Source organism: Orcinus orca, chromosome 20 (assembly GCF_937001465.1).
Source record: "Orcinus orca chromosome 20, mOrcOrc1.1, whole genome shotgun sequence".
NCBI classification, from domain to species: Eukaryota; Metazoa; Chordata; class Mammalia; order Artiodactyla; family Delphinidae; genus Orcinus; species Orcinus orca.
This window is the reverse complement of record NC_064578.1, coordinates 20926838-20939005: the sequence shown is the minus strand read 5'-3', so window position 1 is coordinate 20939005 and position 12168 is coordinate 20926838. Positions and strand designations below refer to the sequence as shown.

General features: G+C 44.5%; 1 long non-coding RNA gene across 1 annotated transcript in view; it reads left to right on the top strand.

Moving 5' to 3' along the window:
- The window catches only part of LOC125962659 (uncharacterized), a 101157-nt gene extending 98106 nt beyond the window's left edge, over nt 1-3051 (top strand). The window contains exon 3 of the long non-coding RNA XR_007474107.1: nt 3010-3051. This is a non-coding gene — a long non-coding RNA (uncharacterized LOC125962659). The remainder of the gene's footprint in view (nt 1-3009) is intronic.
- The last annotated feature ends 9117 nt before the right edge of the window (nt 3052-12168 follow it).

The window sequence follows — 12168 nt, the reverse complement described above, 5'->3', positions numbered from 1 at the left end:
ATAAGTTTGTTTTTAATATCTGTAAGTCTGTTCTGTTTTGTAAATAAGATCATTTGTACCATTTTTAAAAATTAGATTCTGCACACAATTGACATCATATGATATTTGTCTTTCTCTGTCTGACTTACTTCACTTAGTATGGTAATCTCTGGGGTCCATCCATGTTGCTGCAAATGTCATTATTTTGTTCTTTTTTATGGCTGAGTAATATTCCATTGTGTATATGTACCACATCTTCTTTATCCATTCTTCTGTCGATGGACATTTAGGTTGCTTCCATATCTTGGCTGTTGTAAATAGTGCTGCAATGAACATTAATTCATAAAAAAAAGTTTGGTCTTCCAGGTCTTCTATGGCCTATGATAGCAGTTGATGTTGTCTTCTTGTCTTCCTCCTCCTTTGGAAGCCACTTCTGACTCCTGATCCATAGGAGTGCAGACATGACCATGCCTGGACAATCACAGATTCAATGCAGTTTCTTCAACAGCAGTTAGTCCAAGGGGTGGGCCTATGAACCATGTCAGCCAATCAGAGCCTTCTCTGGGATTCTATAGAAATGATGAGAGAAAGAAATATCCCCTTCCTCTCACTCCCTCCTTTGCAACCCCTTTCCTTGCTATATGTTCCTCCATAGCGTTTACCAGCATCTAGTCTGTTATGTTTTCTTGTTTATTTTGTTTATTGTCTGTCTCCCCTCAGTAACATATAAGCTCCACGAGGGCAGGAATTTATGTTTCTTCTGTTCACTGGTGTATCCAGTGTGTGACACATAGTATATGCTCAATAAATATTTGTTGTTGAATCTTAACTAGATCAGGAAGCATAGCGTGTGTGGTGTTCCTCAAGCTTATTTTGAAATAGAACCCTTTATCTATAAGGCAGTGGAAGGATTAGTTCTCTGTGGAACATATGTTGTGAAAGAAACACTGTGTTTATCACGATCCTGATAAAATATTAATTTAAACATGGGTTTTTTTTGTTTTGTTTTGTTTTGTTTTTGCGGTACGCGGGCCTCCCACTGTTGTGGCCTCTCCCGTTGCGGAGCACAGGCTCCAGACGCACAGGCTCAGTGGCCATGGCTCACGGGCCCAGCCTCTCCGCGGCATGTGGGATCCTCCCGGACCGGGGCACGAACCCGTGTCCCCAGCATCGGCAGGTGGACTCTCAACCACTGCACCACCAGGGAAGCCCGACATGGGTATTTTTTAAATGCGGAAACTGAGACCCAGGGAGGTTAAGTAATTGACCCAGAATTCCACAGTGCACGTGAAGGTGTAGGCATTTGAGCCCTTGGTGCTCCCACATCAATCTGTGCCACCATGCAGAGAATGCCCACTACCAAATGCCAGGCTCACTGATGAGTCTGCCTCCTCTGGCACATGGTGTCACTGAAACATCAGTGTGATCAGAGGGCTTGGGATGAAATCTCTCTTTTGCTCACAAAGCTGAGGATGTGACTTCTCCAGGACTGCACAGCCATGTACCCAGATGGGACCTGGGCTGTTCCCCAGTTTGCATTTCTAGTGAAGAGGAAAGACTGCCTCTAACTCCATGTTACCTCTTCATCTTTTGAAAGGCCCCAGTTTCCCCAAAAGGTATAAAGTGTTTGCCTAATAAAGCAAAACATGCCCTGAAACTCTCTGTAAAGCAGGTGTTTCATGTTGCGCCTTCAGCATCCATTCAGCAGGTATTGGAGTGCCTGTTTTTTGCCAGGTGCTATGTTAGGCACAAGAGATGCAAAACAGAAATGGTGTCACCTGTGTGGAATTTGAACTCTAGTGGGAGGAGACAGAGAACAATTACACACACAAGGCTCTGATGGTTGTGCTATGTTCTGTAAAGAGGAAAACACAATAGAAGATTTCTAAGGGACTCAATTTTAGATGGACCTCTCTGAGAAGCTTTGCTGCTCTGCCCTTCAAAAATAGGCACATGTTGGATGTCATGCTCTCAAAGAGAAAGAGAAACTTCATTTATACTAACCTAGCCCTTTGGCCTTTTAGAAACTGACATTGCGATTGATTCTAGAGTTGAATTATTTCCTTTTTCCATTGAATAACTTGGCAGCATCAAAGAGACCTCCAAAAGGACCTGGCCTTACCACCAAACAGATTTTATGCTGAACTGGACCTCAGATTAGATGGAAAGTGCTGTCTTAGAGGCAGATGCCAAGTGCTTTATGCATGTAATAGCACTGTTCTTCATTATCCATTATTTATCAGCCTGGGGAGATTGGAGGAGAGAGAGCAAGACCCCTTAGCTTAATGTGAGGTCTTTATCTTTCAGTTTTTTGAGCTCAAATACACCAAGAAAAGCTGCTGAATTGTCAGCGAGCACACATATCATTGGGCAGCCAGCTCTCAGTTTGAAATGCCTGGGACCTCAGAGATGAAGCCACGTGAAAAGGTTCTTAGGGAGTTGGTGTTGGCAGGGACTTTAATTGTAGAGCCATGGGGAAGGGGTGAGTAGTGGGGTTTAGGACATTTTCCCTCTGAATTGTTCTAGTCCTTTCTCCATAAAAACAGCAGTTCCCAACCTTGGCAACACATTGGTATCACTTGGAAGGTTAAAGGAAAATGCTGATGCCTGAATCCCACCCCTAGAGACTGTGATTTATGGGATCCAGTGGGAGGCAGGAGCATGGGGAGTTATCAGAGCTTCCCAGGTGATCCTAATGTTCTGTCATACTGAGAACCACCTCTCTCAAGGGAGGCATCATCCCGACGAACAACTTAGGTATGGGGCAAAGGTCAAATATTTTAGCACTGTGTGTCAGTGAATTCAGTCAGTCAATGGGCAGATCTTATTCAATCTGTTCTCATGCCACCATTTTGACCATTTTAGACCAAGTGGTCCATTTATCTCTATTTAAATCACAGAAATGGTACGGTTTCCCAGGTTACTTACTTCATAGGTGGATTTTTCTAGGGAAAAATCTAGGGAGGCAGCAGGGCTAACCCAGTTTCAGGAGGAGGTGATAGAGCTGCCTCATGTCTAACTTGGGTTTAGCTCTACAGAACAGAAGCAATGGCCAGAGGAACTGGAGTCGGGGACATGGGAAGAGCAGAAGGAGATTGATCTGTGATGACTGTGAAGAAGGTGAGGAATCTCCAGTGCAGAAGAAGTTCACAAAAGTTTTCACCAGGAATCTTTTTCCTTTTTCCTACTGTGTGCGCCATACATTTGATGTTGGAAAATTTTTCTTACAAAATGAATGCATTTTCTTGTCAAAATATTTCATCAGAAGCCTTTCTGTCTGCTAAGTGGAGTTTCTCTTCAGCAGGATAGAACCACTGATATAATTCCAACCCAAGGCAAGAACCTCAACTTTGAGTTTGATCTCCCACAGGTGTTTGCATGAGAGCATGCTTTCTGCCAAGTTTCTTGGAAAATGGAAAGTGGAGGATGGACTTGTGGATACATTCAGAGACCCCAGGGATTTAGGCCCCCCAGAAGGAGAGCAGGGAGCCAACAGATATGAATCACCAGTAACGGGCTAGGCACTTTGCTGAAAGATAGGTGTCACCATTCTCATTTCACAGGTCAGGAAATTTGGCCTGTGAGAGGTCAAGTTATTGGTTCACCGTCCCAAGGCAGTGAATGGAGCTGGGATTCAAATTGAGTCCTCCATCTTTCTGTGCCGTTTCTCCTACATCTCGCCGACCCCTGCGGGAACTTCTGAATTTAGACTTTCATCAGCAAGAGAGAATGCTTCTTGGCCCCAAAGGAAGCCACTTTTATTGAGTCTTGAAGATTTCCTCCATCTGTCTCCCACAATGATAGGCTGAGCTAATAGGCCCAATTAGGAAGCTCCTCCGGCTTCGACGCTGGATGCATTAGAGTATGTTGATCAAGAGAGAAGCTCTGACCTCAGCTAATCTGGAATTTAATACAGCTCCATCACTCACCAGTTGTGCTACCTTAGGCAACTCACTAAGCCCTCAGGGTCTCAGTTTCCATCATCTGTCAGGTGGGGGCAATGATAGTACCAATCACATAAGGATTTTGGGAGGATTGAATGAGATAATCATGTCAGAGACTTAGCACAGCAAGTTGTAAGTGCCCAGTAGATGTTAACAATTACCATTATCACAATCCCCATTAGCCAGGGCCTGTGCCACTTTGCCTTATACCAACAGGCAGGGAAACAGATCACCGACTGCCCTTCTGATCTTCCCTTGATGCTAGGACTCAGCAGCTCGGCCTGAGCAGTGCACCACGTCCACTGCTGTTGCCGCTTCTGCCTTCCTTCTAACTGTGTATTGATCCCATCTCCTTGCATCCCCAGCCTCCATTCATATGGAGGTAATGCAATTGCTTATTTCAGAATGAGAGGGAAGAAAACTGACTCCTTCTCTTTGAAGAATAGCTGAAAAACCCTCAATTTTATACTGTGTTAATCAGGCCTGAAAGAAGTGACAGAAAGCCAATAGCCAGGCTTGGAAATCTGCAAGAAGAACACCCCGGAAGGCTCATTGGTTTCTTGTGCATTAAGTGAGAGGCACGCGGGTTCTGGAGAGCTTCAGGAGCTGCCATTTTGATCCCTGTCCAAACCAGAGTGAGGTAGGTGGAGGCAGGGGTCCCAGCTCAAACCTCAGGTCTCCACCTCATTGCTAGAGGACAGCTGGCTTATCATAGCCTCAGGTGACTGGAGCCTGTGTCCTGGGATGGCTTCTCTAGAGCCATGCCTACACACATTCACACCCCCGACTCGTACCCCAGCGTCGGAATGAGTCTCAGAATGCCACGGTGGATAAATTCTAATTAGGATACTGGGAGACCAAGTCAAGGTCACAGACATCCACTCCTTTAATTATAGGTTCTGTATAGTAGCAACATCTGCACTGCCCATTCCACATATAAAATGCACCCCTATTTAATATCTCATTAGTAGAAACAGCAGTGCTAAGAGAGACATGTCTTTTACTCACATAATTGTCACCCAGTTATTTTTATTTGATTTGATTTATGAAACAAGAATAATAATCACTATTTCACAGGACTGTTGTAAGGATCGAATGGAGACATTTGTAATATATAGTAGCTATTAAATTATACATCCATGGAGTCTGAACCCTGGAAAACCAACCTGCCTTGAAATCTCACATTCCAAATAGTGGCAAAATCCGGATTTGAATCCAAGTCTTCAGAGTTCTGCTTTTCTATCAGAGTTTGAAACGCCTGTTGGGATTTCTCAGAGCGAATTTGTATGTTGTTTCTACAAGGCAGCAGGGACAGGAGGGAAAGAAATGCCTTACAGAATGTCTCAGGGAGATGACAGTCTCAGGAGTCAACATGTCCTGATTTGAATGAGGTTTCATTTGGCACGAGTTGTGTGACCTTGGGCAGCTGGGTTTTATCTGAGCCTCCATTTCCAAGTATATAAAGTGTCACAGTAATATTTACCTTGTAGGATTTTTGCAAGGTTTAAGTGTGACAGTGTGTATAGAGATACACTTAGCGTTTGGCACGTGTAGAACAACAGTGTGTCCAACTCAACAGTTGGGAGAAATAATGGGAAATGTTAAGTAGGGGGAGGAAGTGGGAAGGTATGGGTGTGAGCTACCCTCAGAGAGAAGAAAGCGATAACCTGCAGTCATGTTGCTCAGTACAACCAAGTTCAGGTCTTCCTGAGCCTCATTCTCAACTAGAGGTGACAGTGAACGTCAGAAAGGAGGCAAGTTGCTTCCTGGTTGATCCAGGTCACACGGCTACAAGGCAAGTCCTATGGTGATCTGACCCCTCAAGGCAAGGGCAGCCTTAGTGCCATGGGAAGAATTCTGAACCCCAGTCTCATCATTGGTAAGGTAAGGGCAATCTCCACACCTCCTGCAAGGGTTGAAGGAGATAATCCGTGTGGAGCAGATCAAGCTGACCTCAGTGCTAGTCTAGCATGTACCGGTAAACATATATTTTTACCTGCTCTGGATATGTCCTCTGCTTACTGCAGACAGGTCTGCAACAGGCTCTGCTCAGGGAATGCTTGTCCTAGAGAGGAGGCAGACCTGACCGAGTGACTCACGAGGGGGGGTCAGCCAAGGGGCTGTGGAAGCGCAAAGAGCGAGAGCCCTTCCCTGGGGGCCTTGTGTAGCCTGAGGTCAGTGTTCATTTGCAAAGTGTCTAAGAATAGGATCTTGTAATGGACCCAGGTTTGTTTCCAAGCACTGCCATTTAATAACCCTGGGGGTTTCTCCAACTCACTTTCTGTCTAAATATCAGTTTCCTTATCTGTAAAAGGGGTTTATTCACAGTTACTTTTAGGACTTGGGCGAGGATTAAAGGAGGTACGACATGCGGAGAGTGGCTAGCACACTGAGAACATGAGAGGCTTGCTAGTTTTGTGTTCATGTTAATATACATGTTGTCTCCAGATAAAATGCACTATTCGAGAAGCTATTAAGTTTCCTATCCATGGGTCTATTTAAGCAGAGACTAGAGTTAAGTCATAGAGAAGATCCTTAATGATATTTCCCAATCCATTTTAGACCCCATACAATCTGAGAGTCATTGATTTTACCTGGGAAGGGGAACTGCTGCTCCCACACTCCCAGAAGCGATAGTTCTCATGTTGGTGAGCGAGGCGTGGCGAGATTAGCAGAGAATAGAGAGGGGAGATCTGCTGAAGCAGGGCCAGGGACTAGGAATCTCGTGAGTGGCTATAGTCCCGTAGGGGAGAATCACACATGCGATAAAGAGAACATTCCTTAATGCTCACAGGTATGATTGGGAAGCATCGTTTAGAATCAACAGTTTGAAGCTGGAACAAACCTTTGAGGAAACACAGGAGACTGGAGAGGAGGAAACGGGAGACCACTTAGGGGTATGACAGTAGTTTAGCTGGGATGTCATAGTGGCCTAGAGTGGCAGTGGAAAAAGTAAAAACAATGGGAATGGATTGCTGTTAAGATAAAAAATAATTAATTGGAAATCAGCCAGGGCTGGGGTTCATCTATGGTTTTTATTAGGCATGTAGCCTTGGGTGAGTCACTGTATCTCCTTAAGCCCCAGATTCCTCATTTCAAAACTGGGATTAACAATGATACACGTGTCATGGGGCTGCTGGGAGCCGTAGGAAATAACCCCAAGCTAATTATTTAACAACCAGTAAACATCAACATTTATAATTCTAATTATACCTAATAGACCTAATATAGTTTATACATATATATTTGTTTATATATTTATATATCTATAGAAATAGTATTATGCTATATTACTGTATATCTATAATACAGTAATATACTATGGTATATCTAATATACCTAATAGAAGTATATCTAATATGATATCATTAGATATAATGCATCAGGAATATAATAGTTGATACTTTTATTTCTAAAACAGTTTGAACCAGAGAGGTTTGAAGTTACCCCTCAGAGGTGTGCGGTTAACCAGACTGTACACCTAATTGGAAACTCCTAGTCTTAGCAACCAAAACATAGGGGCAAAAGGAATCTCTTGAGGCATCTAGAAAAGGAGATAAAGACATGTACCCTTGATTCATTAGATGTCAAAGAGAATCGGGTTAAGATCTGGAGGAAAGAGAGAGGGTAATTGGTGTGGGATTTAGATCCCCAGAAATCAAATAATAATCGCAACCCTATTGACAATGGAGGTCAAAGGAGTTTTCCCTGATCATCTCTAGTACCCTGAAATGGCAGTGGGGTTGCAGAGGACCCTGTTACCTGGCTGCAGAGTCTTGCATGGAGCAAGCTCATCTGGGCCACAGGAAATCCTTCAGCAATTTCAGAGAGTTCAAGGCTGTGCACCCAGGGGAACAGGGCTCTCTGAGCATGTGCAGAGCCCCTGCAGGGTCTTACCACTCATCAGTTCTTCGGGTGAAACATATTTAATTGGCTCTTCTCAACTTTTCCATTCACTTTCCCTTAAGATTCAAAGAAGCGCCTGTGTATTTCAAAGAATCATAGGTGTTGAAAGATAAAATCTGGCTTAACCTTCCCACTTTACAGAGAATAACATTTTTACAGAGCTTCACAGTTTGCAAACCTCTTGACATATATAACATCTCAATTTTTTCTTACATGGCAAGTGTCGTCAGGCAAGAAGGAGAGGAGGGACCTTGAATGATTCTGATGTGTGTCCCCGTTGCAGTGCCACCACTTTCAAGGTGTGGGCCCTCAGGCTAATTAATTCACCACTGCCACCCCCAGCCCCACCCCGACCTCAGCTTCCATATCACTAGCCTCGGCAGTGGCTGTATGATGGAGAATGAAACAGATGTGCTTTTTCCCCACATGAAGCTTACAGTCCCAGGAGGGCAAAAGAGCCATAAATAAACAAATGCATACATATGTACCTATAAATTGTCAGAGTACTAAAAAGATAATAACCAGGTTGCTATGCAGAGTGTAAAGGAGAAAGGATTTAAGGTCTCCCAGCATAGAGGGCAATATTAAAACTGAGACTTGAGGAAGGAAACAGAGCCTGCCAGGGAGTGCTGGATGATTCTGGCTGGCTGGTGGGCCTGGGGGAGATGGCCCTCCATGCAATCGTATCGAACAATCTCTAGCACCCTCCCTGACACGTGGGGCCTGCTGGGTAAATGGGGGCTTGAATCTGGAATTTATTTTACAGCTGATCCAACTGAGACTCAGAATCAATTGAGAAAATTGTCCAGGTTTAATAGTTCATAGAGGGGTTGGAGAAAGGGTTCCAACCCAGTTCTTTTAAAGCCAAATCCTACCTTCTTGCCACTAGAGGCAGTTGCCCAGGAAAGTGTCACACAGATTGCCAAAGGCAGAGTTGCAAAGCAAAGGGGCTGGGAGGACTGGGACCCCACCCCAGCTTCATTTTTCCAACTGCTGTCTCCCAGGGATTACCATTCTGCAAGGCAGCTCACCTTCTCAGAGCAGATACAACTCCCCCCCCACCCCCTTTAAAATAAAGGCTTCTTTTTATTTCTGCTCTTTGCCTCTTTCAACCTAAATTGAATTTGACTTGACTAAGTCCAGGCTGCCCTGAAGGCCCCTGAGCTGGGTGTGGTGTGGGACCAGGTATGTGGGAGAAGAAAGCCGTCCTGTGTGGACTGAGGAGGTCTCCAGGGTGCTGGGCCTGGGGGTCATGGGAATACAGGTGGGGGGAGCAGCCACCTAGCATGTGTCCAGGTGCTGAGCACGGTGCTCACTCAACCAGAAAGAAGTCGCTGCTAGAATGAAATATGTGTCTGTGATTTCACGAAGGCACCATAAACCAAACAACACCCAGTAGTATTATGGAGTCCCTTTAAATTTACAACCTGCTCTCTGTGGAGGGGTCCACCAGGTCAGGATGCAGGAAGGGAAAGAGTGAGGGGTGTGTGTGTGTGTGTGTGTGTGTGTGTGTGTTTTCTGAGAGGGGAGAGACAGTGAGGCATGGTAAAACCATGAGAAACATGAGGAACGAGAGAGAGAGGCAGGGGAAGAGAGAAAAAGAAAACTACACCGTGAGCAAGCGATGAAGAGAGAGAGAAAGAGACTGAAGAAGAAAAAGGTCTGAAACAAAGACAGAAATAGAAACACAGAAAGAGGAGGGTGGAGAGAGTGAGCGAGACATTGTGGGAGGAGCAGGCATAGAGGCAGAGACTGAGAGAGAACACAGATAGATGGGGGAAATCCCCTAAAAGTACAGTTAAAGAGAAAATTAGGCAGAGAAAGAATGGAGGAAAGAAAACAGGAGTAAAAAGAAAGAAGGGCAGATAACACCCCAGAGAGAAACAGAGAAACAAAGTTAGTAACAGAAACAAAATTACAGGCAGAGATACAGAGACCGAAGCAGAGACAGAGAGACTGGGATGGAAGGAAAGAAGCAGAGGCAGGCAGGGGCAGAGAGGGAGAGAGGGAGGGGAGACGTGGACAGCAAGGAAGAGAGAGACGAACAGAAAAGTCAGAGACAAAAAGAGGCAGGCAGATGGAGGGAGAGAGAGATACACACTCAGAGAGACCCCAGATCACCCCTGCAGTGACCGGGGAACCAGGGATGACAGCAGGTGCTCCGGGTGGGCAGCCACTGAGACCCTGCGTTCTCGGGGCTAGGAATAGCCCAATGTGGGTTTGCAGTAACAGGATTCATTTAATGAAAAATCTCCAACTCTTAAATGGTATCTGCTCAAAGGGCCTCTTTTGCTTTCTTGGAAATGGAAGTGGGAGTTACTTAATACTGCTTTTCTGAGAAACAGGTATATATGTCAAAAAATGTCCCTTTCTATTCTCTAAAAGAAAACCCCAAACACTTCCAACCTCAGATGGTGTTTTTTTATTACCACTTGCTACTCTCTGAGTGGATGTGTTCCTAATGTCAGCAGTAATCCTTTTCCCGTTAGATTTTTGGATAACCCTTACCGCCAGGGAAATACAATTTCTTGGTCTGTGAACTGTTTACATCCTCATCAAAATATATCTCTAATGACACCCTGGGAGATGATTTTCGAAAGAACTTTCCAGTTTACAGAGTTTCAAAAAATCCCCTTCTACACTTTCCACAGTCGGTAGGAGGGACAAAATAGCACTGAATCTGCAGTATTTAGCTTACATCATTTGTGCTTTGTTTAATAGTTGCAATAATATTGACTTTTTAACAAAATTTATTTGGCTGTGTCAGGTCTTAATTGTAGCACATGGGATCTTCATTGTGGCATGTGGGCTCTTAGTTGCAGCATGTGTGAACTAGTTCCCTGACCAGGGATTGAACCCAGGCCCCCTGCATTGGGAGTGGAGTCTTAAACGATGGTCCACCAGGGAAGTCCCTAATATTGACTATTTACTGAATTCCGGTGCTGACTAGGTGCTTTACAAACAGTATCCAATTTAATTCTTCTCATAGCCCTGCAGAGGGTATTATCCCCACTTCACAGATAAGGAGACTGAGGTTCAGAAAGGTTAAATAACTTGCTTGAGGCTATGTCATTAATAATAATAACATCCCTAATTTGTGCAATATGTGATACCTAGCATATATTGTGCATGAGCTTGTTCCCTAGATCATCTCATGTGCATTTCATAGTAGCCCTTTGTGAGAGCTCTGAGAATTAAGGTAAATTTCCCCAAGACCAATTAGCAAATAATTGGCAGATCCGGAACGCAAACCATGTCTAACTCCAAAGCCTGTCCCTCAGTCAGGTTGGTTATCTCTCTTTGCTCTTGTCAGACATCTCAACATCTCTCAGGCTTGAGCCACTAGGATATTTCCCCACAATATAAGTTCTGTGAGAGCTAGGACCTGTGTTTCCAGTACAGGTATGGACGACTGACATTTGGTAGAGGGTCGATAAACAGGTGCTGAATCATTGAGTCTCAATGAACCCAGCACCTCTCATGCTTGGCACACGGTCAGTACTTCTTGCCTGTCAGCCCACCATCCTTCAGCAGAATCCCTGTGCTTTGAAGCTCAGTGGTCCTCAGTGTGCTGACGTCTGCAATATTTTTTTACTGTTCGAGGAAAACAAAGAATTTCAAAGTCCAGCACATTTGCCCTAAAGACTCAAATTGAGTGCCTTTCTGGAGCAATGGCCAAGACAGGGGCTCTTAGGAAAACCCTCACCTGAGTAACACTTGATTTGAAAAAGTGGCCCTGTGCGTCCTCATCCATTCCTTTGGCCTGCTTAGATTTCAGCATCATTTTTAAGCTTCAGACTGAAAGAAAAGACTTTGATTCATGTTCACCGCTACATGAAGGAGGCAGGGATACAACTGTTGCTTTCATTAGAAGCCTGCTCTGATCAAGCCCGATTTACACCTGGACCTCGTTCTGACTTTAATTTGCAGGGCAAAAGCAAATCTAATTTAGTTACACGGGGACTTTTGCAAACTGGTACCTAAGAACTTGATGGTGAATTTTGGTTCATATTAAATAAGAACACTGAGCCTATAGGCTCCAGGAACAGAGTGTGATGAAGTAGACTCCTTGAGCCACGGCTGCTTTCTCCTGAGTCTCTAATTCTATTTCTACCCTAGCTGGATGCCAGATTCAGGTTGTCCTCTATTTATAATAAAGCATAAGTTCAGCAAGGGATAGAGTTATTGATGAATACTTCCACACAATGGTGGTTCTTGGATATATGCCTTCTAGATAAGAGGCCTCTGCAGACAGGCGGCTACAGCTCCCTCCTCCAGCTGTTTTAGCCACATGTGTTACAGCAAACCAGCCAAAGGCTTGGCTTGACCCAGCCAGGAG